Here is a 26,139-nt window from a genome sequence, read left to right on the forward strand (position 1 = left end):
CGTGGTCTTCCGTTTATGTGTTTCTACAAACACATCCTTATATGGTACACTGCCTCCTTTTTCTGCTTCCTGCGAAGTTAAATGACAAAAGATTTAGTACACAAATTTGCAACTATACTTATAAAATTAATATTATATATTGATGAGTTACCATTTTCTTTAGGTGGCTCCCAAATGTCTTAGATCCACCTGTGTGTAGATGGGCTTCGGGCATCTTCGATCGATTTTGTGAAGCCTTCGCAGAGCGATTTTTAAATGCATCTCCCGCCCACATATCGCACATTTCATCCCAGTAATCTCTCCTGATAGTAATAGGACCATGGCCCTTCCACAGTAATGGATCATCTACTACGCCAGATGCTTTTTTTGCTGCAGTCTTCATAGTGTGCAGCATGTCTGCAAATCGATTGGCAGCCACCTTCTGCCACACCTTCCTTGCATCATTTTCTTCCACCGTAGTTGCAAAGCGATTCGAAGCCTACAAATATTTTCAGAAAGTTAGTAGACATTGCTTAAATAAATTAAATATGAAACACATTAACTATGAGGAACAACTGTATACCATGAATGAGGACCACAATCTGTCTAATACCTCCTTTGGGTACTCTTTCCATTGAGCAACTGGTCCTGGTAGATGTTGAAGAAGTGAATTCCTAATCTCCCGTACTACTTCTTGTGGCTCAAACCTCGTGCTGCACATGAATTGTTACACAGTAAATATCAATATAAAATATTTAAAAGATATGCAATAATTGAAAACAAAATACTTACGGTCGATTATCGATATACACTATTCGAATGAGTCTTCTTGTGCCAGCCTGTGAAGACCCTGTTTCCTGTGTTGGCTGTTGACTTGTGCGATCAACTGGTGTAGGTGGGTCGTATACAGGCGCAACATCATCTGTAAAAAAATACACACCAAGTTCTCAGAATGTGCATTTGAACTAATCAAGCATCTAATTAGTTATATGATATACCTATCACAGGAGCCCGTGAAGATGAAGGTTGAGCCTGGCTACTACTGGATGAGCGACCACTATAACCTCCACGAACCATATTCTAACAAATAACATATGCCATACAATACATTCAAATAATTCACATCAAGTATTACAATGCATTCAAGTCATTCACATCAAGCATTGCAATGCATTCAAATAATTCAAATCATTGACATCAAGTATTGCACTAATTCAAATCATTCGTTAATTGCATAAATTATAATACATTCAGATAAATTACAATGCATTTGAATCATTCGTATCAAGTATTACAATACATTGAAATAAAATTTTTAATCATTCACACCAAGTATTGCAATACAACTCACATCAAGTATTACAATGCATTTAAATAGAGGTTTGTAGTATAAGATTTTTTTCACTAGCTTGAGAATTCTTCCTCGTCACTAGTTTGACTTTCTTCTTCTTCTTCTTCTTCTTCTTCTTCTTCTTCTTCATTGTTTGCCCATCCACTTGGTACATCATTTGGATCACATTCCTCTATGAATGTTTCATCAGCCAATGGAGATATGACATGCATATCATGCGCAACATCGTGACCATAAGCGAAGTCACAGACATCATCTGATTGATAGTAATCACTGTCTTCAGCTAACTCATCTTCTTGTAACTGATCATACTCGGGGTATAGTTTGGATTTCACCTTGCAAACTGCCCACCATTCATTTCTATCTGACTTTTTTATACTCGGATATGAAGTATAATAAACTTGTTGAGCTTGCGAGGCTAATATGAATGGTTCATATGTTCCAAACCTGGATTTATGATTCACCTCCACAATGCCTGAAGCTTTGTCGAGTCTTGTTGCAGTTGGATCAAACCAATGACACTTGAATACCGTAACCCTGTTATTCATGCCTAAGTAAGTCAACTCCATTATTTCCTCTATAACACCGTAGTAATCATGTTCATTTTCACCGTAGCTGCTACCCTTGACACACACGCCACTATTTATCGTTGATTTGTTTATACTGTAGTCTTTTGTATGGAATCGATAACCATTTACGATATACCCGTTGTAGCATTGCACAACTTTGGTCGGACCATTTTCTAAATCACATATTCCTTGATCTTTAACATCACCATGGCGAACCTACGCACAGACATAAACAATTATTGTGATCACGATCAATTAAGTAACTTAGTGTTGTTTATAAGTACAAAATTTATGTTAGCTTCTTTACCAACTGTTTCAACCACTCCACAAACTTAGTTTCACGTTCTTTTTGTACTTCTGCATTAGTGAGATGTGAAACTTTGCTTTGCAACTCCAGATCAAATCGTCTGCAAACCACAAATACTTATATTACCGAGCCATGTATCCACATATAGAACATAAAAGGATTTATAATTGAGTTGCATATACATATACTTACTCGATGTATGGGTCGATCGCTGAACAATTAAAAAGAATATAGATGTGTGCTGCATCTTGCTCTCGATCTGTCAATAGCCTTGATCGGCAACTACCAAATGCATGCCCAAGTCGTTGAAATATCGACAGCTTGTCAGCTACAGTTACTTGTTCTCCATCATCGTTACGGGGCGGGCATGTGTAACGTGTTGAAATATGAGGTTCGAAGTACATAGATGAGAAATTTGAAATCTCTTCTAAAGTGTACGCCTCACAAATAGAGCCTTCTACTCTTGCTTTATTACGAACCTTTTTTTTTAGGTCGAACATGCATCTGACAAGAATATACATTTCAAATTTTAAATATCTGTCATTAAAGAGACAAATATAAAAAAACATATACCTTTCAAATGGGTACATCCATCGATATTGCACAGGGCCACCAACCCTTAGTTCATATGGCAGATGTATGATCAAATGTTCCATAACATCGAAAAATGCTGGCGTAAATATCTTTTCTAACAGACAAACAGTGGTGATGACAGAGTCCTCGAGATTCTTTACATCTGATACAATGACCTCCGATGCGCACAATGTTCTGAAAAATCCGCTCAACTCAGACAATACCCCCCATATAGGTTTGTCTAACATATCATGGAATGCTAGGGGTATCAATCGTTGCATAAAGATATGACAATCATGGCTATTCAACCCATATAACTGTCCATCGTCAATCTTCACAGCCCGAGCAATGTTAGAGACATATCCATCTGGAAATCTCAGTTGTCTCAACCATTGACATACATGTTTTATTTGATCAGGTCCGAGCACGTACTTCGCCTTTGGTTTCAGTACTTTGCCATTATACTCTTTGAGTTCCAATTCTGGTCTTTTACATATTAATTTTAAATCCATACGGGCCTTCGGATTATCCTTCGTTTTTCCTTTAATATTCATTACTGTATTGAACACATTATCAAACACATTTTTCTCTACATGCATCACATCCAAATTATGTCGTATCAATAGGGTCGGCCAATACGGTAGTTCCCAAAAAATAGATTTTTTCGTCCAATTGTGTTCCTTCCCAAATCCACGGAAGGGTGTAGGACTGCGGGCATCTGTTAATACATCTGGAAAGTATCGCAATCTTCTTAAAATCTCTATGCCAGACAATCTTGAGGATGGACCTTCCATTTCAGTTGTGCCTGCTGTAAATGCATTCTTTTGACGTCGGAACGGATGATCGCTGGGTAGAAATCGACGATGGCAATCAAACCAGCAAGGCTTCCTTCCATGCCTCAATCTAAAAGCTTTGGAATCCTCCATGCAGTACGGACAAGCCAACCTCCCATGTGTGCTCCAACCAGATAACATACCATATGCAGGGAAGTCACTGATTGTCCATAGAACAGCGGCCTTCATGTTAAAATTTTGTTTTTTGTGGGCATCATACGTGGTAACACCGTCATCCCACAGTACTTTTAATTCATCAATCAATGGCCTTAGATATACATCAAGATTTTGGCCAGGTGAGGTCGGACCAGGGATCAACAGAGACAAGAAAAGATTTGGACGTTTCATACACAAGCTTGGTGGAAGGTTGTATGGAGTTACAAATACTGGCCAGCATGAGTATGGAGTTGATCTACCCCCAAATGGATTAAATCCATCTGTACATAGACCGAGTCTAACATTTCGCACTTCCATTGCGAAGTTCTGATGAGTACGATCAAAGTGCTTCCAAGCTTCAGCGTCAACAGGATGCGTGATCTTGTTTTCATCGTGTCGAACTTTATTTGCATGCCATCTCATGTGTTTAGCTGTCTTTGAAGACATATACAATCGCTGCAATCTAGGAGTGATAGGAAAGTAGCGGAGCGACTTGTATGAAACTTCCTTTGATCTCGTGCTACCATTGCCTCTTGTCTTTGGCTTGAACCGAGGATGCCCACATGACGAGCATGATATGTCATTTTCCTGCTCCTTGAAATACAACATGCAGTGATTTGGACAAGCATCAATCTTTTTGTAACCCATACCTAGAGCGTTGACCATAACTTTCGCACGATAGAAATTTTGTGGCAATTTCTCATCTTTAGGCAACATACTCTTCACAATCATGCACAAACGGTCAAAACATGATTGACTCAAATTATACTCGGACTTCAAATTCATTAGTTGAAGAACTGCAGACAAGATAGTGTGACTCTCACAACCGTTCCAAAGTGGCTCATCAGCATCTCTAAGTAAATCATAAAATCTACTAGCTGCATCGTTTGGTGATTCTTCATCTACGACAGTTCTTACATCACTAGAACTCATAGCAGAACCCAGTTCTGTTCCTGCAGCATCAAATATCAAATTCGTATATGGATTATCGTGCACCACATTCACCCGTGCATCAAAATCGTTTCTAAATTCTTCTCCATGAAACGTCCAGTTCTGATAATCACTCACAAAACCCTTCCTGTATAGGTGATGTCTAACGCCATGAGGTTCTACAAATCGATTATTCTTACAAATCTTGCAGGGACACCTAATCCGACCTGTGGGATCTACCGTACTGACACTTGCCGTTGCAAATTCAATAAAACTGTCGACACCATCCATATATTCATGCGATAACTCATTGTCTACTATCCTACGGTACATCCATTCACGGTTTGCAGTCATTCTGTCGTATGATGTTACGAATAGTATCCTAACCAGTTAAAAGAGAACCATCAGAATACTATGATGAAGAAAATATCAAATTTATCATGCAATATATGATGTCATACAATCACAAGAATTATGATGCATGCATTGATAACTTAATATTTTCATGTGCAAACTATTCATGACACGATACATTCATTTGAAGCATGCTTTCAGTATACAATTTCACATGGAAGACATAATCAAATTGAAAGTAACTACATGTAAGCATGGATACAATCACATCAAACATTGCAATACATCGAAATAATTCATATCAAACAAATATCAAACATGTACCTGCAGCAAACACACTTCAATATCCCACTAACTACTACCATGCAAAGCATGGACTCCGTACTCCAAAAATAAGAACACTTCCATATTCATACATTAAAATCATGCTCAGCATGATCTCCGAACTCCAACAAAGTAGTCATAGATATCAACAACTAAGTGAGTGTGTGAACAATAAAGTGTTATATTCAATAAATTAAATAACATGTGATGCGCTTGCATCACTTACTCACCACGGGTATTTACCCGATTTGCATTGTTTTTGTCACTTACTTACCACGGGTGGCGGGGCACAAGCAAGTTCTGTTGAGAAATCTGCAAAAAAAAATGATGTTTTAAAATGAAGTCACCATGAAATTATTCGACCATATTAAATCATAAAACCTTAAAATACAAGAAAATAAATTATAAATAAACCAAAACATCATAAACTATAAGAAAAATAAACCATAAAATTAAATAAAAAAGCCACAATTTAAACCTTAATCAAACAAGGAAAAAACCTGCCAAAATCAAATACAAAAAAATCCTTCATCAAATTAACTAAAAAGTATTAATTAAAAAAATGTGATTTAAATCCCTAATTATAGAAAATAAAAATAAAAACTCTAAATAAATAAAAAAAACTTAATCAAATTAACTATAAAAGCCTTAATTAAAAAATTTTGATTTAAAGTCCTAACCAAATTAACTAAAAATCCTTAATTAAAAAAATTATGATTCAAATCCCTAATCATAGAAAATAAAAATAAAAGCTCTAATCAAATCCAAGAAAACCCTAATCAAATTAACTATAAAATGCCCTAATTTTTAAATTTTGATTCAAAGCCCTAATAAAACAAAATCAAATAAAAAACCCTAATTAAATTAACTACAAATAGCCTTAATTTAAGAAATTTGATTCAATTGCTTAATAAATGAAAATCAAAATAAAAAATCCTAATCAATGAAAATCAAAGAAAACTAAACAATAAAAATAAAATAAAAACCCTAATTTCTGAAAAAAGAAAAAAAAGAGCAAGAAACCAGGGGGTCGACCCCCGGCCGGACACGGCAGGGGGTCGACCCCCGGCCGGACATCAAAAGGGGTTGACCCCCTGCCGGACAAGGCAGGGGGTTGACCCCTGGCCGGAGACGGCAAGGGGGTCGACCCCGGCCGGACAAGGCAGGGGGTTGACCCCCTGCCGGACATCAAAAGGGGTTGACCCCCTGCCGGGGTTGACCCCCTGCCGGACACGGCGGGGGGTCGACCCCCGGCCGGACATGGCGGGGGGTCGACCCCCCCCCCCCGGCCGGACACGGCAGGGGGTCGACCCCCTACCAGGGTTGACCCCCGGCCGGACACGGCAGAGGGTCGACCACCTACCGGGGTCGACCGCCTGGCAGAGTCGACCCCCTGCCGGAAAACGCAGGGGGTCGACCGCCTGGCAGAGTCGACCCCCTGCCGGAAAACGCAGGGGGTCGACCGCCTGGCAGAGTCGACCCCCTGCCGGAAAAAGCAGGGGGTCGACCTCCAATCCATTTACGTACCTGCGGTTGCTCCGGGCAGCGACGGCAGCAGCGGAAGGTTGACGGAAGGAAGAGGGCGGCAGGAGGGAGAGGGCGGCGGGCGGGAGCAGCGAAAGGAGAAAGGAAAAAGAGGGCTGGGATTAGGGGTAATGCGACATATAGCGACGGATTAATTCCGTCGCTAAGCCATCGTAATTCAAAAAACAAAAAAGGCGACAGAAAATATTTCGTCGCCTAGGCCGTCGCTATGTTGCGACGGAATCTTAGCCGTCGCAATTCCGTCGCTAACTGTCGTATTTATTGCGACAAAACATTCTCTCGCAAAATCCGTCGCTACTTAGCGACGGATTTTGCGAGGGAATGTTTTCTGTCGCTAGTTTCGTAAAATTCTACAAATATAGCGATGGATTCATTTCTCTCGTTAATCTGTCGCTAAGTAGCGACGATATAACTCCGTCGCTAAATTCCGTCGCTAATCAACTATTTTTTTGTAGTGAAATGGATGTCAAAAGTACTTTTCTAAATAGATTTATAAATGAAGAAGTTTATGTAAAACAACCTCCAGGTTTTGAAAATGAAACATTTCTAGATCATGTATTCAAATTGAATCATGCTTTATATGATTTAAAACAAGCACCCCGTGCTTGGTATGATCGTCTTAAGACTTTTCTTTAAAATAATGACTTTTCAACTAAAAAATCAGATTCAACTCTTTTTTTCAAAATAGTGAGTGCTCATACCTTAATCGTTCAAATATACGTGGACGATAGCATTTTTGGATCTACTAATGATAGTCTTTGTCAAGATTTCTCTAAGTTTATGCTGAAAGAGTTTGAGATGAGTATGATGAGGAAACTCACTTACTTTCTTGGCCTACACATAAAGCAAACTAAGGATGGAGTGTTCATCAATCAAATAAAGTATGCAAATGAGCTTCTAAAGAGGTTCAATATGGACTCATCATCATCAAAGAACACACCTATTAGTATATCTACTGCACTGGACAAGGATGAAGATGGTAAGACTGTAGATACAAAGTTGTACAAAAATATGATTGGATCACTTCTATATTTAACTGCTATATGTCCAGATATCATGTTTAGTGTATGTCTTTATGGTAGATTTCAATCTGATCCTAAAGAATCACATCTAAAAGATGTTAAGAGAATTATGAGATACTTAAAAGGAACAGTTGATTTTCGATTATTTTATTCAAAATCATCTAATTTTGACTTAATATCTTACAATGATGCTGATTTTTGCCGATAGTAAATCTAATAAAAAGAGTATAAGTGGAACATGTCATTTGTTAGGACACTCCTTAGTCTCTTGGTTCAGTAAGAAACACAATTGCGCATCTCTGCCAACTATTGAATCATAATATATAGCAGCAAGTCTAGCATGCACTCAAGTTATCTAGATGAAGCAAACTTTAAATGATTTTGGATTAAAATATGAAAATACTACTATATTGTATGATAATACAAGAGCAATAAATCTTTCAAAAAATCTTATATTGCACTCTCGTACAAAGCATATCCAAATTAGACATCATTTTCTACGTGATCAAGTTCTTAATAATGTAATTAAACTTGAATTTGTGCCTACAAACCATCAATTAGCATATATTTTTACTAAATCTCTTAAAAATGAGGATTTTATACGCATTAGACGTGAATTAGGCATCTATAAATTAAATGATTTATAAATCTTCATTAATACTTACTAACTTGCTTGATCTAGTCAAATCATCTTTCACGATTTTATGTTCTTGTCACATACGAATTCTCTCTTAATATTGAATATACATCTTTATATTACTTATTTGATTTGATGTATACTTTATGTCTACTCATTTTTCATGCCCCATTTACTTCATGCTATTAATTTTTATCTTTTTATGACATGATGTGATTCAACCTTATGTCAATTCAATCTTCACCACTTGACCTTTGTCTCAATATAACATAATTAAACTTTACCTTATGTCATCTCTTCTTTCACGCCCAACTAGTAGTCCCTTAGTCATTCCTTTATGTCATAGCTTGACATTTATTATTGATTAGACCTTATGTTCTTTTCTTCCACACACACGTAAATCGAGTTGACTTCTTTATCTTTCATATTGTTGCAAAACTATGTCTCGCTCAATGTAAACCTTGAATCTTCTACTAAAAAAATCTAACTCCTTATCGATTACCTTGTGTCAACTCACTCAAGTCACACTCTTCAAAAAGTTTGATATGACTTATCATTCCACCCATTCATGAGTTGCATTTTCCACTTTTAAAATTACATTACACTATACTATTCAATAATGCAATTTTCTTTATTTAAAGAGACATTGCACTTAGACTTCTCTAAAACGAGAAATTCTTTTTACTCTCACAAGTTTTAAAGTTTTGTTACTCTATTTTCTTCCAAAATTCTCACTATGGCCTCCTCTTCTCAATCATATAATGCCGAAATTGATATGGTTGACACAACAGAGCTTCGCTATCCGGATTTGCTACAACATCATAACTATGTCAACTCACTCCAAATCTATCCTAGTAGGCTCGTGTGTTTTGAAGACTTCATGTTTTTTGACCTAGAAACTTCATTCAAGATTTTGTTTATATTCTAGGATCCTCGAACAATGCCTCCTACTACCCTGATTTCATCAAGTTATTCTACACAAATATGGTAGTCGATCGTGACCACAAGAACATCACCACCATGATTCGTGGTCAACTTATCTCTTTTGATGCTCATTCATTAGGAGTCATTCTAAACCTCTCTTCCTATGACATCAAACTATCCAACATAGTACATATTGAACGTACTATGTTCAATAAAATTCTTAACTCCACAATATCAACCAAATTTTTGTGGCACACCAGTAATCTTAAACCGCATGTGAGACTTCTCTCACGGATCCTACTTCATAATATCTTTCCCAAACAAAATTCCAAGGGATTCGTGGCAAATGAGATATCTCTTTTGTTGTATATGATTTTCTGTCCACTTCCTATCAACTGGTCGTCCATTGTCTTTGATAATATGATAAACTTTCGAGCTTTTCATCTCCTCCCTTTTGGCTGCTTCATCACCTTCATTCTTACATACTTCAATGTGTTGCTGCAAGACGAAGTCGTATGCTACTCTACTAAAGTCTTTGACGCTTCACTATTTCTCAAGTATGTTCACCGCAGCAACAAAATGAAGATGAAGACTATGATGGTGTAGATTCTGAACAGACGTCCCAATCAAATATATTCTTTGTTCTGGTGGATGTCCAAACAACGCAGGATCTTCTCATACAGAATCAAGCATCTCTATTGTCAACGTTTCAATCTTTAAAGATTGGTCAAGACATTATTCTCCAACATCTGCATTCGCCATCTCACTCAGAATGATTCTTATGATGATACTTTTGTCTCCTTTTTTGTTGATACAAAGGGGGAGAAAAACTTATGTGCACATGTGATGTGAATACAACAAACTCTAAACGCTATGTGTGTTTTGATACGCGCACACATTCTGGATCATTGTCTGATTTTTACTTATTTACTTTCTGTGAATTATTTCTTACTTGTGCATATTGTTATTATCTTAATGATCTTGGAGTGTATGGCATATTGATAGGGGGAGCTTATATTGTCATCTTAAAAGAGGGGGAGAATGTTGAGAAACAATATTTTGATGCTGAATAAGTGATATGAGATAATATGATATGCTTATGCTTAACATGATGATATGTGAAATATTATATTATGACTTGATATGATATGATTTTTTATGTATCTAAAGTGTATTTGATGCAAGGTTCTTTCAATAAAGAATAGTGAAGATTATGTGATCACGTGCAACATTTAAAGCAATCATACTCGGATATTTGAAGGAAAGCTTGATTGGCTCAATCTTCATAAAGTCTCTCTTCAAGATGGAGATGATCGACCACTTCAAGAATGTCATTTTTCCTTCTTATAGTCATATGTAACAGAACCTTCAAAAAGCATGCATAATCCATACTTCTATATATGTTTCAAAAATCACACATTAACGTATGAGTCGTATAAATTCAAAAAGTCAAATTTTAAATATAGTCATTGAGTATGTTTTTCAATTATTTCAAAAAGGTTAAATCAAACCTTTTAGAACAATCAGTGTACTTCCTACATGCATTTATGAAAATGACAATTATTTATAAGATATAATAACTCATGATTTCAAAAGCATTTATGTAAAAGACAACTATTGAAAAGATATAATAGCTCATGATATAAGAGCATTTATTCAAGAAATGACGATTTATAAAATAATCATTATTTTAAATACTCAAGCATTTATTGTACTTCAAAACATTTAATTGAGAAATGATGATTTATAGTAAAAGCATTATTTTTATAATACTCAAACATTTATTGTTTAAACAAAGCATTTATTCAAGAAATGACAATTTATAAAATAATCATTATTTTAAATACTCAGACATTTATTGTACTTCAAATCATTTAATTGAGAAATGATGATTTGTAGTAAAAGCATTATTTTTATAATATACAAATATTTATTGTTTAAACAAGAAATGATGACTTATGAAAAAGTGAAATGCTACACAAATTATTACAGTCTAAAGTACATAACTTTTTCATAAAAGAAAGGATGACTTGGAGAGACAAGGTGTCTTATATCAAAAAGTACACTCATTTGAAATAGTGTTTAAAATAGACACGTCTTTTTGTAAACCTATATATACAAACAAAAAGGCGTCAAAAGAGAAAAATCTAGTATATTGTCAAAAAAACGAATTCGTATTGAGAAAACTCAAAAAGAAAAATTCGTTCTCTTGAGTAGTTATTCTTTCTATTTTTAAAAGAGAGCATTCTGAGTGAATCTTCAAAACTTGAGATATTCTAAAAAGTGCATTCATCTGTTGCATATTGTTTTGAAGGTTTTATAGAGAAAGTGTGTAATCTTTCAGTTTTTCAATATTGATCCTTCTCAGGATTGAGAAGAAGACCTCTACGGGGTTGTCTGTATGAGAGTGTTGTAATATTTATCCTTGTTGAGTTTGACAAAGAGGAAATAGTGAAATACTCAAGTGGTAAGACTTGAGGACTGGACGTAGGTCAGGTGTTTGACTGAACCAGTATAAATCCCATGTTCTTTGTGTGTTGACTGCAATTAATTTTTATTTTTCGATCTGTAATCAAATTCACTATTCACCCCCCTCTAGTGGAATTTCATATTGAATTTTTGTTTTGTTTTTGGTCAATGAACGCCCTAAGCCAAAGCTATATATTTAAAAAACTAAAACTATGGTTGGCCTTCATCTGTTTTAGCCAAAGCACATCCATTTTGTATTTTTTTTAATTGGCAACATTTTGGCCTTCATCTAGTCCGAGCGAAAGCACATCCATTTTGTTTTTTTTTAAATTGGCAACATTGTGATGATTACAAGACTAAAAAATCCATTGACTAGTATCCATATATAGTGCTTTCTAGCACTGGCACCAATGGCGCTAAAAGGTTGTTGAATTGTGTTGGTGAATATAGCACACACTATAAGTTTGTATAAGTTTCTTGTGTACTTGAGCTTCCATGGCTAGCTTTCTAATGCCTACAAGTCCAAAATTGGGTTGATGATGTTTGGTGATTACACTACTACTCTTTTTGGTTTTGATGTAGTTTTTGGAGATGGCATAGGGGATGGTGTAAAATCTGTAAATTTTTAAAAGAAGAAAAAATAAAAAATAGCATTATTTTGAGTTAAAAATATGATTTATCTTTGATTGTCAATTTTGTGTGTTTTATAAGTTTAATTATAACTTTCTGTCAAAGAAGGGTAAAATCGTTATTTCAACCATTGCTATAAATAAAATATTATTAAAATATTCAATTAATCGTTTTAATGAGTCTCAAACCCATTTAGGCATTTTTGATGTGTTTTGAAATTAACGGGACATATTTTAATGGTTTTAAGAGTTTTTTTTTCGTAAAAAGGGAATTTTATTCATAAAATTAGTTTGAGAAATATTTTAATTTAATAGAGTATTATCTTTAAAACAATTTTTTTTTTGTCCAGGATTATTAGCCTCTAATTAAATTAATTACACTGTATTTTACTCGACCCATTTAATTTAAAAATTCTATTTTTAGTTAAAGTACAAACGATTTTTCGCGTTTTTTTCTTTGGTTCCTTGGGTCGGGCCCAAACCGGGTCCGATCCGGACCCGACGTTTCAACCCCCCATAAAACCTAATGCGAAGCCCTTTTTCCCCATTCTTTTGTTTTCCCTCGCTGTGCACAGCCTCCGAAGCATCTTCCTCCTCCTTCCTTTTCCCCGTTCCGGAACCGGCTTGAGTCGGGTGCCGTCGCCAACCCCCACCTCGCCGACATCCCCTCTTCGTCCTTCCTCTCTTCTTTCCCATCCCTTCTTCTTTCCCCTGCTTTTCTTCTGTCCGTCTCATTTCTCTGTTTTCGCCGGTAATCTTCCTCCGTTCAGGCGCCGACCGGAAGCACCTCCGTGTCTCGTCGCCGCCTCCCGGATCTCCCGTCGCCACCGCCTGGATCTCCCGTCGCCACCTTCATTCCTCCCTTGTTCGGGCACCTATCGCCGGAGGACAACGACGGACTGCCGTCACCTGCTGACCCAGTCGAGCCCCATCCTTCGCCGGATTCTCCCTTCTCTCTCTCTCGCAGAGCACCATCGGAGGTGCCTCCCCTGGTTCGAGAACTGCCTCCATTCAGAATACTGTTTGCAATCGACCCTCAATCGTCTGTCCCTGCTGAGCCGGTGAACTCTGTTGAGCCACTGCATCTTATCTGAATATTTCATTTTTTTGTGTGGGCTGCCCAGTTTTGTGTGGGCTTGTGAACACTACTTTTTGATTTTTCGCAATCGGGTTATCGATTCGCGTTTTGATTTTCGTCCCTCATATGCGAGAGCGAAGTTTGCTATGTTGTCTTGCTGTGTGTGCAGCCGTAGTGCTCTCTCCTTATTTTTTGCATTCTTTTGAGAGGAATATCAGATCTGTGAGCCCTAAAAATGGTTGTTTCCTTCGCTTTTTTTTTTGTTCGATTCGATCCAATTTTGGTTTGTCATTTAGATTCGGTGGTGTCCGCACGTGCATTACCCCGGGCTCCTTTGAAACCCCTCCTGAGGAAGGAAGCCCCATTGCTCCGTGCTTGATCAATTGTATGCCGAGTGTTGCAGTTCAGCCGATCTTGTACACTTTTCTTCCACGTTTGAGCTGTGTCAAAGCTGCACCCACAGTTCGTTTCTTTTGCTTTTAATTTTCGTGAAAGACTGGTACTTCGTATACCTGTCGTCATCTGGAGATTTTAACGTAGTTTGTTTTGTGAATTTTCGACCGTAATATTATCTGTCATTTTCTTGTTTCCTTGGGTTGACTCAACATTGGTTGATTTTGGTGAATACTTGGTATTCTCGAGTGGATAGTATTTATTTGCTTTTTTTTATCCACGAGTATGGTCGAATTCATGGATAAGAATGTATTGGTAGCTCAAATGTTTTATTGGTTGGGCTTCCTTTTCTTTTATCTTTTTTTTAAAAAATTTCAGCGATCTAATATATATGAATATTCAAATAAATTTGATGAAATTTCTTGTATTTGTCATTGGATTCAACGATTTGCCAAGGGAATGTAGGCCTAAGTCGACCTTTTTGATCGTTATAAAGTTGTTTCTTTTTCTGGGGTTTTGTGATTGCAAGATCAATATATCTTGGTTAAAACAATGCATCATGGTTGGTGTCTTTGGATTCTGAAGTTACAAGATTCTTGGGCTGGGATATGGTGTTCTTGAAAAAGTATTCTTTTTTAGGTTCTATTCAAATAGGTAATTTTGTCAACTCATGCCTTTTGTTGCAGTGATTTGTGGTTTGGGATTTATCAATAAAGTGGTCTTAAGAGATCATAAAGATATTTTGTATGCGTGGAGTAGGTTAGGGTGTTGAAGTGGTACATATAGTATAAAATGAGAATATGTGACTAGCTCGGATGCTGAGTGGCAGTTGCTCTAACAATTGTAACTGAATCTTTTTCCATTTGGTCGATTTTCACCAAACAGTTGTCCTGGGTTATATCTCAAATTTCATCTGTTTTTTCCTTTTTGGTGTTGTGATTGCTGTTTTCTCCGGATGCTCATAATATCGTATTCTTTACTTTCCCTGTTGCAATTGTTGGTGTGTGCGTATAGTTGCTGTTGGCAATGATTTGAACTTATACGCGCTTCTGAGTGTAAACTATGAAGCATAAAAATTTAATGGCTGAATTTCTTAATATGAGCCAACTTATGCAACAGCTAATACTTTTTCTGGTTAGGTCCTTGATATGTATGCCTTTTGTTTATTGAGATGAAATTACGGCAGCTGCCATTTAGTGATGTGAATTTTGTGGCAGTTGTGAATGTATGCTCATGTTAATCAACTTTCATGTTTGTTTTTGCGTTTTATAAAAGTTTTTGATGTCACACATTGATGCTTTGTAGTTGTTATTTTCATTTTTTAAGTTTTATGATTATTGATATGATGCCTTTGTTTTCTATTCATGCTATGCGGCTACTGCTTATACTACTAACCTTTTTAGATTTGTTGACAGCACCAAGTGTAGTTTTCTGTTGTGCTTAATTTGGCAATGAAGATTACTTGACAGCATAAAATGCCAGTTCTGCTTCAGAAAATTCATGATTGACCAGCAGATCAATAACTGTGCCATGTGTCTTGTATATAAGTTGTTCCTGCATTTCTGAATGCCTGGAATTGCATCTATCATTTTGGGCCATCCTCTTTTTTTTTTTTATTTTGTTTAAGCATTTTGAACTATATGTTTTATAAGTGAAGCATGTTCTTAAGATTTGGTCTGAGCTGGAAATGTTTTGGCGAGTTTGATCTGTTTGTGGGCCATAATATTTTTTGTTAATATGTTAAGAGATGTAGGGTGACGTTTGGTTTTACATAATTTATTTGTAAGTTGCCCTGAGTGCTTGACATGGGCGACTTCTTCCTTCTTCCTTTCTCCAATTAGAATTGAATCATTGCCTTAAAACTATGGAAAATCCAGGTACTTCTATTTTTTGTGTTTTTTTGAGAGGAATGTCAGATCTGTGAGCCCTAAAAATGGTTGTTTTCTTCACTTTTTTTGTTTTCGATTCAATTCAATTTTGGTTTGCCATTTAGATTCGGTGGTGGCCGCACGTGCATAACCCCGGGCTCCTCTGAAATCCCTCGTGAGGAAGGAAGTCCCATTGCTCCGTGCTAGATCAATTGTGTGCCGAGTGTTGCAGTTCAGCCGATCTTGTACACTTTTCTTCCATGGCTGAACTGTGTCAAAGTTGCACCCACAGTTCATTTCTGTGCAAGGTTATTTGTGCAATTTTCCAAAGGTCCTACCCCACTTTCCTGTTCACTTTTTTTTGCTTTCGGCGTCGCTCAAAGGTTTTCTTTTCTAGGTTTTGGGTTTCCTTCTCCTGATTACCCTAAACCCTAGAACTTAAATTCCTCGAAAGTGGACTATTAAAACCTACAATCACCCCATTATTTCCTATCAGGAAAACCCCTTAGAATTCTTCTCCAATTAGATTTGAATAATTGCTTTGAAACTATGGAAAATTCAAGAACTTCTCTAGCCTTTTTGCGTTCTTTAGAGAGGAATATCAGATTTGTGATCCCTAAAAATGGCTGTTTTGTTCTTTTTTTTCTGTGTTCAATTCTATTCAATTTTGGTTTGTCATTTGGATTCGATGGTGACCGCACGTGCATTACCCCGGGCTCCTCTGAAATCCCTCGTGAGGAAGGGAGTCCCATTGCTTCGTGCTAGATCAATTGTATGCTGAGTGTTGCAGTTCAGCCGATCTTGTACACTTTTCTTCCACGGTTGAGCTGTGTCAAAGATGCACCCACAGTTTGTTTGTTTTTTTTTAACTTTTAATTTTCGTGAAAGATTGGTACTACGTATACCAGACGTGATGATTTTGAGGGAGTTTGTTTTTGTGAATTTTCGACCGTAATATTATCAGTCATTTTCTTGTTTCCTAGGGTTGATTCAGTGTTGGTTGATTTTAGTGAATACTTGGTATTCTCGAGTGGATAGTATTTTTTTTGCTTTTTTTTATCCATGGCTATTTTCGAATTCATGGATAAAAAGGTATTGGTAACTCAAGTGTTTCATTGGTCGTCAGATTTGGGTCAATTTTTTGTTCTGCTTTTCTTTTATCTTTTTCTTTTTAAATTTCAACTATCTATTATATGTGAATATTCAGATAAACGTGATGAAATTTCTTGTATTTGTCATTGGATTCAGCGATTCGCCAAAGGAATGTAGGCCTAAGTCAACCTTTTTGATCGCTATAAAGTTGCTTCGTTTTCTGGGCTTTTGTGATTGCAGTATCAATTTGTCCTGGTTTCAACAATGCATCAAGATTGGTATTTGTGGCTTCTGAAGTTAGATGATTCTGGGGCTAGGATATGGTGTTCTTGAAAAAGTATTATTTTTCAGGTAAATAGTATTATTTTTCAGGTTCGATTCATGTAGTAATTTTTGCCAACTCATGCCTTTTGTTGCAGTGATTAGCGGTGAGGGATTTATCAATAAAGTGGTCTTAAGAGATCATAAAGGTATTTTGCATGCGTGGATTTGGTTAGGGTGTTGAAGTGATAGATATTGTATAAAATGAGAATATGTGACTAGCTCGGCTGCTGCGCGTCGGTTGCTCTAACAATTGTAGCTGAATCTTTTTCCATTTGGTAGATATTCACTAAACAATTGTCCTGGGTTATATCTCAAATTTCATCTATTTTTTCCTTTTTGGTGTTGTGATTGCTGTTTTCTCCGGATGCTCATAATATCTTATTCTTTACTTTCCCTGTTGCAATTGTCGGTGTATTGGCATAGTTGCTGTTGGCAATGATTTGAACTTATCCGCGCTTCTGAGTGTAAACTATGAAGCATAAAAATTTAATGGTTGAATTTCTTAATATGAGCCAACTTATGCACCAGCTAATACTTTTCTGGTTGGGTCTTTGATATGTATGCCTTTTGTTTATTGAGACGAAATTACTGCAACTGCCATTTAGCGATGTGCATTTTGAGGCAGTTGTGAATGTATGCTCATGTTAATCCATTTTCATGTTTGGTACTTCATTTTATAGAAGTTTTTGATGTCACATTGATGCTTTGTAGTTATTATTTGCATTCTTTAAGTTTTTTGATTGTTGATATGATGCCTTTGTTTTCTATTCGTGCTACACGGCTAATGTTTTTGCCACTAACCCTATTGCATTTGTTGACAGCACCAAGTGTTGTTTTTTGTGGTGCTTAATTTGGCAATGAAGATTAATTGACAGCTTTAAATGCCAGTTCTGCTTCAGAAAATTCATGATTGACCAGCTGATCAATAACTGAGCCATGTGTCTTTGTATATAAGTTCCTGCATTTCTGAATGCCTGGAATTGCATCTATCATTTTTGGGCTTCCTTTTTTTTTATTGTGTTTAAGCATTTTGAATTATATGTTTTATAAGTGAAGCACGTTCTGAAGATTTAGTCTGAGCTGGAAATGTTTTGGCGAGTTTGATCTGTTTGTGGGCCATAATATTTTTTGTTAATATTATATGAAGAGATGTAGGGTGACGTTTGGTTTTACATAATTTATTTGTAAGTTGCCCTGAGTGCTTGACATGGGCGACTTCTTCCTTTCTCCAATTAGAATTGAATCATTGCCTTAAAACTTTGGAAAATCCAGGTACTTTTCTGTTTTTTGTGTTTTTTTGAGAGGAATGTCAGATCTGTGAGCCCTAAAAATGGTTGTTTTCTTTGCTTTTTATTTATTTTCGATTCAATTCAATTTTGGTTTGCCATTTAGATTCGGTGGTGGCCGCACGGTCATAACCGCGGGCTCCTCTGAAATCCCTCGTGAGGAAGGAAGTCCCATTGCTCTGTGCTAGATCATTTGTGTGCCGAGTGTTGCATTTCAGCTGATCTTGTACACTTTTCTTCCATGGCTGAGCTGTGTCAAAGATGCACCCACAGTTCATTTCTTTTACTTTTAATTTCCGTGACAGACTGGTACTTCGGATACCAGTCGTCATCTCGAGATTTTAAGGGAGTTTGTTTTTTTAATTTGTGACCGTAATATTATCCGACATTTTCTTATTTCCTTGGGTTGATTCAGCGTTGGTTGATTTTGGTGAATACTTGGTATTCTTGAGTGGATAGTATTTCTTCGCTTTTTTCGTCGACGGCTATTGACGAATTCATGGATAAGATGGTATTGGTAGCTCAAGTGTTTAATTGGCTGTCAGATTTGGGTCGATATTTTGGGCTTCCTTTTCTTTTATCTTTTTCTTTTTAAATTTCAACCATCTAATATATTTTAATGTTCAGATAAATGTGATGAAATTTCTTGTATTTGTCATTGGATTCAACGATTGGCCAAAGGAATGTTGGCCTTAGTCATCCTTTTTGATCGCTATAACGTTGCTTCATTTTCTGGGGTTTTGTGATTGCAGTATCAATTTATCTTGGTTACAACAATGCATCAAGGTTGGTGTCTTTGGCTTCTTATTTTTACTTGATTCTGGGGCTAGGATTTGGTGTTCTTGAAAAAGTATTGTTTTTCAGGTTCTATTCTAATAGTATTTTTTGTCAACTCATGCCCTTTGTTGCAGTGATTTGTTGTTAGGGATTTATCAATAAAGTGGTCTTAAGAGATCATAAAGGTATTTTGCATGCGTGGATTTGGTTAGGGTGTTGAAGTGGTACATATAGTATAAAATGAGAATATGTGACTAGCTTGGCTGCTGCGCGTCAGATGCTCTGACAATTGTAACTGAATCTTTTTCCATTTGGTCGATTTTCACCAAACAGTTGTCCTGGGTTATATCTCAAATTTCATCTGTTTTTTCCTTTTTGGTGTTGTGATTGCTGTTTTCTCCGGATGCTCATAATATCTTATTCTTTACTTTCCCTGTTACAATTATCGGTGTATTGGCATAGTTGCTGTTGGCAATGATTTGAGCGCATCCGCGCTTCTGAGTGTAAACTATGAAGCATAAAAATTTAATGGTTGAATTTCTTAATATGAGCCAACTTATGCACCAGCTAATACTTTTCTGGTTGGGTCTTTAATATGTATGCCTTTTGTTTATTGAGATGAAATTACTGCGTCTGCCATTTAATGATGTGAATTTTGAGGCAGTTGTGAATGTATGCTCATGTTAATCAATTTTCATGTTTGGTACTGCGTTTTATAAAAGTTTTTGATGTCACACATTGATGTTTTGTAGTTATTATTAGCATTTTTTATGTTTTATGATTATTGATATGATGCCTTTGTTTTCTATTCATGCTACATGGCTACTTTTTTTGCCACTAACACTATTAGATTTGTTGACAGCACCAAGTGTTGTTTTTTGTGGTGCGTAATTTGGCAATGAAGATTACTTGACAGCTTTAAATGCCAGTTCTGCTTCAGAAAATTCATGATTGACCAACTGATCAATAACTGAGCCATGTGTCATTGTATATAAGTTCCTGCATTTCTGAATGCCTGGAATTGCATCTATCATTTTGGGGCTTCATTTTTTTTATTGTGTTTAAGCATTTTGAATTTTATGTTTTATAAGTGAAGCATGTTCTTAAGATTTGGTCTGAGCTGGAAATGTTTTGACGAGTTTGATCTGTTTGTGGGCCATAATATTTTTTGTTAATAATATGTGAAGAGATGTAGGGTGACGTTTGGTTTTACATAATTTATTTGTAAGTTGCCCTGAGTGCTTGACATGGGCGACGTCTTCCTTCCTTTCTCCAATTTGAATTGAGCCATTGTCCTCAAACCATGGAAAATCCAGGTGCTTGTGTGTTTTTTTTTGTTTGTGTTCTTTTGAGAGGAATGTCAGATCTGTGAGCCCTAAAAATGGTTGTTTTCTTTGCTTTTTATTTATTTTCGATTCAATTCAATTTTGGTTTGCCATTTAGATTCGGTGGTGGCCGCACGGGCATAACCGCGGGCTCCTCTGAAATCCCTCGTGAGGAAGGAAGTCCCATTGCTCTGTGCTAGATAATTTGTGTGCCGAGTGTTGCATTTCAGCCGATCTTGTACACTTTTCTTCCATGGCTGAGCTGTGTCAAAGATGCACCCACAGTTCATTTCTTTTACTTTTAATTTCCGTGACAGACTGGTACTTCGGATACCAGTCGTCATCTAGAGATTTTAAGGGAGTTTGTTTTTGTGAATTTCTGACCGTAATATTCTCCGACATTTTCTTATTTCCTTGGGTTGATTCAGCGTTGGTTGATTTTGGTGAATACTTGGTATTCTTGAGTGGTTAGTATTTCTTCGCTTTTTTCGTCGACGGCTATTGACGAATTCATGGATAAGATGGTATTGGTAGCTCAAGTGTTTAATTGGCCGTCAGATTTGGGTCAATGTTTTGGGCTTTTCTTTTTATCTTTTTTCTTTTTAAATTTCAACGATCTAATATATTTTAATGTTCAGAAAAATGTGATGAAATTTCTTGTATTTGTCATTGGATTCAACGATTGGCCAAAGGAATGTAGGCCTAAGTCATCCTTTTTGATCACTATAACGTTGCTTCGTTTTCTGGGGTTTTGTGATTGCAGTATCAATTTATCTTGGTTACAACAATGCATCAAGGTTGGTGTCTATGGCTTCTGATGTTTACTTGATTTTGGTCTTGGGTATGGTGTTCTTGAAAAAGTATTCTTTTTCATGTTCTATTCTAATAGTAATTTTTGTCAACTCATGCCTTTTGTTGCAGTGATTTGTTGTTAGGGATTTATCAATAAAGTGGTCTTAAGAGATCATAAAGGTATTTTGCATGCGTGGATTTGGTTAGGGTGTTGAAGTGGTACATATAGTATAAATTGAGAATATGTCACTAGCTCTGCTGCTGCGAGTCAGATGCTCCAACAATTGTAACTGAATCTTTTTTCATTTGGTCGATTTTCACCAAACAGTTGTCCTGGGTTATATCTCAAATTTCATCTGTTTTTTCCTTTTTGTTGTTGTGATTGCTGTTTTCTCCGGATGCTCATAATATCTTATTATTTACTTTCCCTGTTGCAATTGTCGGTGGGTGGGCATAGTTGCTGTTGGCAATGATTTGAACTTATCCGCTCTTCCGAGTGTAAACTATGAAGATTAGAAATTTAATGGTTTGAATTTCTTAATATGAACCAACCTTTGCACCAGCTAATACTTTTCTGGTTGGGTTTTTGATATGTATGCCTTTTGTTTATTGAGGCCAAATTACCGCAGCTGCCATTTAGTGATGTGAATTTTGAGGCTGTTGTGAATGTATGCTCATGTTAATCCATTTTCATGTTTGGTACTGTGTTTTATAAAAGTTTTTGATGTCACACATTGATGCTTTGTAGTTATTATTTGCAGTTTTTAAGTTTTTTGGTTGTTGATATGATGCCTTTGTTTTCTATTCATGCTACACACGGCTAGTGTTTTTGCCACTAACAACCCTATTAGATTTGTTGACAGCACCAAGTGTTGTTTTTTGTTTAGCTTAATTTGGCAATGAAGATTACTTGACAGCTTTAAATGCCAGTTCTGCTTCAGAAAATTCATGATTGACCAGCTGATCAATAACTGAGCCATGTGTCTTTGTATATAAGTTGTTCCTGCATTTCTGAATGCCTGGAATTGTCGCTATCATTTTGGGGCTTCCTTTTTTTATTGTGTTTAAGCATTTTGAATTATATGTTTTATAAGTGTAGCCTGTTCTTTGGATTTGATCTGAGCTGGAAATGTTTTGGCGAGTTTGATCTGTTTGTGGGCCATAATATTTTTTGTTAATAATATGTGAAGAGATGTAGGGTGACGTTTGGTTTTACATAATTTATTTGTAAGTTGCCCTGAGTGCTTGACATGGGCGACTTCTTCCTTCTTCCTTTCTCCAATTAGAATTGAATCATTGCCTTAAAACTATGGAAAATCCAGGTACTTTTTTTTTGTGTTCTTTTGAGAGGAATGTCAGATCTGTGACTCCTAAAAATGGTTGTTTTCTTCGTTTTTTTTTGTTTTCGATTCAATTCAATTTTGGTTTGCCATTTAGATTCGTTGGTGTCCGCACGTGCATAACCCCGGGCTCCTCTGAAATCCCTCGTGAGGAAGGAAGTCCCATTGCTCTGTGCTAGATCAATTGTGTGCCGAGTGTTGCATTTCAGCCGATTTTGTACACTTTTCTTCCATGGCTGAGCTGTGTCAAAGATGTACCCACAGTTCATTTCTTTTACTTTTAATTTCCGTGAAAGACTGGTACTTCGGATACCAGTCGTCATGTCGAGATTTTAAGGGGGTTTGTTTTTGTGAATTTCTGACCGTAATATTATCCGACATTTTCTTATTTCCTTGGGTTGATTCAACGTTGGTTTGTTTTGGTGAATACTTGGTATTCTTGAGTGGATAGTATTTCTTCGCTTTTTTCGTCGACGGCTATTGACGAGTTCATGGATAAGATGGTATTGGTAGCTCAAATGTTTAATTGGCCGTCAGATTTGGGTCGATGTTTTGGGCTTCCTTTTCTTTTATCTTTTTTCTTTTTAAATTTCAACGATCTAATATATTTTAATTTGCAGAAAAATATGTTGAAATTTCTTGTATTTGTCATTGGATTCAACGATTCGCCAAAGGGAATGTAGGCCTAAGTCATCCTTTTTGATTGCTATAACCTTGCTTCATTTTCTGCGGTTTTGTGATTGCAGTATCAATTTATCTTGGTTACAACAATGCTTCAAGGTTGGTGTCTTTCTCTTCTTATGTTTACTTGATTCTGGGGCTAGGATATGGTGTTCTTGAAAAAGTATTGTTTTTCAGGTTCTATTCTAATGTTAATTTTTGTCAACTCATGCCTTTTGTTGCAGTGATTTGTTGTTAGGTATTTATCAATAAAGTGGTCTTAAAAGATCATAAAGGTATTTTGCATGCGTGGATTTGGTTAGGGTGTTGAAGTGGTACAATTAGTATAAAATGAGAATATGTCACTAGCTCTGCTGCTGCGAGTCAGATGCTCCAACAATTGTAACTGAATCTTTTTCCATTTGTTCGATTTTCACCAAACAGTTGTCCTGGGTTATATCTCAAATTTCATCTGTTTTTTCCTTTTTGGTGTTGTGATTGCTGTTTTCTCCGGATGCTAATAATATCTTATTCTTTACTTTCCCTGTTGCAATTATTAGGCATAGTGTCTGTTGGCAATGATTTGAACTTATCCGCGCTTCTGAGTGTAAACTATACAACAACAACAACAACAACTACGCCTTCATCCCAAAACAATTGGGGTCAGCGATATGAACCAAAAAAGAAATTCATTTTGGGTCTTCCACATGAATCCTTTTCCTCCAATCATTTCTATCCAACGCCATGTCCTCGGTGAGGTTCAAAGCATTCATATCCTTTCCTATCATCTCCATCCAAGTCTTCCTAAGCCTACCCCGACCTCTTTTAACTAATATATTTTCCTAATGGTTGAATTTCTTAATATGAACCAACTTATGCACCAGCTAATACTTTTCTGGTTGGGTCTTTGATATGTATGCCTTTTGTTTATTGAGACAAAATTACTGCAGCTGCCATTTAGGGATGTGAATTTTGAGGCAGTTGTGAATGTATGCTCATGTTAATCCATTTTCATGTTTGGTACTGCGTTTTATAAAAGTTTTTGATGTCACACATTGATGCTTTGTAGTTATTATTTGCATTTTTTAAGTTTTATGATTATTGATATGATGCCTTTGTTTTCTATTCATGCTACACGGCCACTGTTTTTGCCACTAACACTATTAGATTTGTTGACAGCACCAAGTGTTGTTTTTTGTGGTGCGTAATTTGTTAACGGAGATTACTTGACAGCTTTAAACCAGCTGATCAATAACTGAGCCATGTGTCTTTGTATAAGTTCCTGCATTTCTGAATGCCTGGAATTGCATCTATCATTTTTGGGCTTCCTTTTTTTTATTGTGTTTATGCATTTTGAATTATGTGTTTTATAAGTGCAGCATGTTCTTTGGATTTGGTCTGAGCTGGAAATGTTTTGGCGAGTTTGATCTGTTTGTGGGCCATAATATTTTTTGTTAATATGTGAAGAGATGTAGGGTGACATTTGGTTTTACATAATTTATTTGTAAGTTGCCCTGAGTGCTTGACATGGGCTACTTCTTCCTTTCTCCAATTAGAATTGAATCATTGCCTTAAAACTATGGAAAATCCAGGTACTTTTTTTTTGCGTTCTTTTGAGAGGAATGTGAGATCTGTGAGCCCTAAAAATGGTTGTTTTCTTCGTTTTTTTTGTTTTCGATTCAATTCAATTTTGGTTTGCCATTTAGATTCGTTGGTGTCCGCACGTGCATAACCCCGGGCTCCTCTGAAATCCCTCGTGAGGAAGGAAGTCCCATTGCTCCGTGCTAGATCAATTGTGTGCCGAGTGTTGCATTTCAGCCGATCTTGTACACTTTTCTTCCATGGCTGAGCTGTGTCAAAGATGTACCCACAGTTCATTTCTTTTACTTTTAATTTCCGTGAAAGACTGGTGCTTCGGATACCAGTCGTCATCTCGAGATTTTGAGGGGAGTTTGTTTTTGTGAATTTCTGACCCTAATATTATCCGACATTTTCTTATTGCCTTGGGTTGGTATTCTTGAGTGGTTTAGATCAATTGTGTGCGTTGGTTGGTTTTGGTGAATACTTGGTATTCTTTAGTGGATAGTATTTCTTCGCTTTTTTTGTCGACGGCTATTTACGAGTTCATGGATAAGATGGTATTGGTAGCTCAAATGTTTAATTGGCCATCAGATTTGGGTCGATGTTTTGGGCTTCCTTTTCTTTTATCTTTTTCTTTTTAAATTTCAACGATCTAATATATTTTAATGTTCAGTTAAATGTGATGAAATTTCTTGTATTTGTCATTGGATTCAACGATTGGCCAAAGGAAATGTAGGCCTAAGTCATCCTTTTTGATCACTATAACGTTGCTTCATTTTCTGGGGTTTTGTGATTGCTGTATCAATTTATCTTGGTTACAACAATGCATGAAGGTTGGTGTCTTTGGCTTCTGATGTTTACTTGATTCTGGGGCTTGGGTTTGGTGTTCTTGAAAAAGTATTCTTTTTCAGGTTCTATTCTAATAGTTATTTTTGTCAACTCATGCCTTTTGTTGCAGTGATTTGTTGTTAGGGATTTATCAATAAAGTGGTCTTAAGAGATCATAAAGGTATTTTGCATG

The 26,139-nt window shown here is 36.4% G+C and overlaps 15 non-coding genes across 15 annotated transcripts; all 15 read left to right on the plus strand.

Annotated features, from left to right (window-relative positions):
• Window positions 1-13,988: 13,988 nt before the first annotated feature.
• Window positions 13,989-14,145, plus strand: LOC149821897 (small nucleolar RNA snoR134). The gene has a single exon (XR_016426276.1). It is a non-coding gene; the product is annotated as a small nucleolar RNA snoR134 (small nucleolar RNA).
• A 949-nt stretch (window positions 14,146-15,094) lies between these two features.
• On the plus strand, window positions 15,095-15,179 carry LOC149821898 (small nucleolar RNA U36a). The gene has a single exon (XR_016426296.1). It is a non-coding gene; the product is annotated as a small nucleolar RNA U36a (small nucleolar RNA).
• Window positions 15,180-15,516: 337 nt separating this feature from the next.
• LOC149821899 (small nucleolar RNA Z223) lies at window positions 15,517-15,607 on the plus strand. Its single transcript, XR_016426314.1, has one exon. It is a non-coding gene; the product is annotated as a small nucleolar RNA Z223 (small nucleolar RNA).
• A 471-nt stretch (window positions 15,608-16,078) lies between these two features.
• Window positions 16,079-16,235, plus strand: LOC149821900 (small nucleolar RNA snoR134). The gene has a single exon (XR_016426272.1). It is a non-coding gene; the product is annotated as a small nucleolar RNA snoR134 (small nucleolar RNA).
• Window positions 16,236-16,636: 401 nt separating this feature from the next.
• Window positions 16,637-16,793, plus strand: LOC149821901 (small nucleolar RNA snoR134). The gene has a single exon (XR_016426277.1). It is a non-coding gene; the product is annotated as a small nucleolar RNA snoR134 (small nucleolar RNA).
• Window positions 16,794-17,787: 994 nt separating this feature from the next.
• On the plus strand, window positions 17,788-17,872 carry LOC149821902 (small nucleolar RNA U36a). The gene has a single exon (XR_016426289.1). It is a non-coding gene; the product is annotated as a small nucleolar RNA U36a (small nucleolar RNA).
• A 334-nt stretch (window positions 17,873-18,206) lies between these two features.
• On the plus strand, window positions 18,207-18,297 carry LOC149821903 (small nucleolar RNA Z223). Its single transcript, XR_016426305.1, has one exon. It is a non-coding gene; the product is annotated as a small nucleolar RNA Z223 (small nucleolar RNA).
• A 464-nt stretch (window positions 18,298-18,761) lies between these two features.
• Window positions 18,762-18,918, plus strand: LOC149821904 (small nucleolar RNA snoR134). The gene has a single exon (XR_016426284.1). It is a non-coding gene; the product is annotated as a small nucleolar RNA snoR134 (small nucleolar RNA).
• A 971-nt stretch (window positions 18,919-19,889) lies between these two features.
• LOC149821905 (small nucleolar RNA U36a) lies at window positions 19,890-19,974 on the plus strand. The gene has a single exon (XR_016426297.1). It is a non-coding gene; the product is annotated as a small nucleolar RNA U36a (small nucleolar RNA).
• Window positions 19,975-20,310: 336 nt separating this feature from the next.
• On the plus strand, window positions 20,311-20,401 carry LOC149821906 (small nucleolar RNA Z223). Its single transcript, XR_016426311.1, has one exon. It is a non-coding gene; the product is annotated as a small nucleolar RNA Z223 (small nucleolar RNA).
• A 474-nt stretch (window positions 20,402-20,875) lies between these two features.
• LOC149821907 (small nucleolar RNA snoR134) lies at window positions 20,876-21,032 on the plus strand. Its single transcript, XR_016426283.1, has one exon. It is a non-coding gene; the product is annotated as a small nucleolar RNA snoR134 (small nucleolar RNA).
• Window positions 21,033-22,001: 969 nt separating this feature from the next.
• LOC149821908 (small nucleolar RNA U36a) lies at window positions 22,002-22,087 on the plus strand. The gene has a single exon (XR_016426300.1). It is a non-coding gene; the product is annotated as a small nucleolar RNA U36a (small nucleolar RNA).
• A 341-nt stretch (window positions 22,088-22,428) lies between these two features.
• On the plus strand, window positions 22,429-22,519 carry LOC149821909 (small nucleolar RNA Z223). Its single transcript, XR_016426306.1, has one exon. It is a non-coding gene; the product is annotated as a small nucleolar RNA Z223 (small nucleolar RNA).
• A 467-nt stretch (window positions 22,520-22,986) lies between these two features.
• On the plus strand, window positions 22,987-23,143 carry LOC149821910 (small nucleolar RNA snoR134). The gene has a single exon (XR_016426280.1). It is a non-coding gene; the product is annotated as a small nucleolar RNA snoR134 (small nucleolar RNA).
• A 2,112-nt stretch (window positions 23,144-25,255) lies between these two features.
• Window positions 25,256-25,412, plus strand: LOC149821911 (small nucleolar RNA snoR134). Its single transcript, XR_016426279.1, has one exon. It is a non-coding gene; the product is annotated as a small nucleolar RNA snoR134 (small nucleolar RNA).
• The last annotated feature ends 727 nt before the right edge of the window (window positions 25,413-26,139 follow it).

This window comes from Nuphar pumila, chromosome 11 (genome assembly GCF_984573655.1).
Source record: "Nuphar pumila chromosome 11, dmNupPumi1.hap1.1, whole genome shotgun sequence".
Classification (NCBI taxonomy): Eukaryota; Viridiplantae; Streptophyta; class Magnoliopsida; order Nymphaeales; family Nymphaeaceae; genus Nuphar; species Nuphar pumila.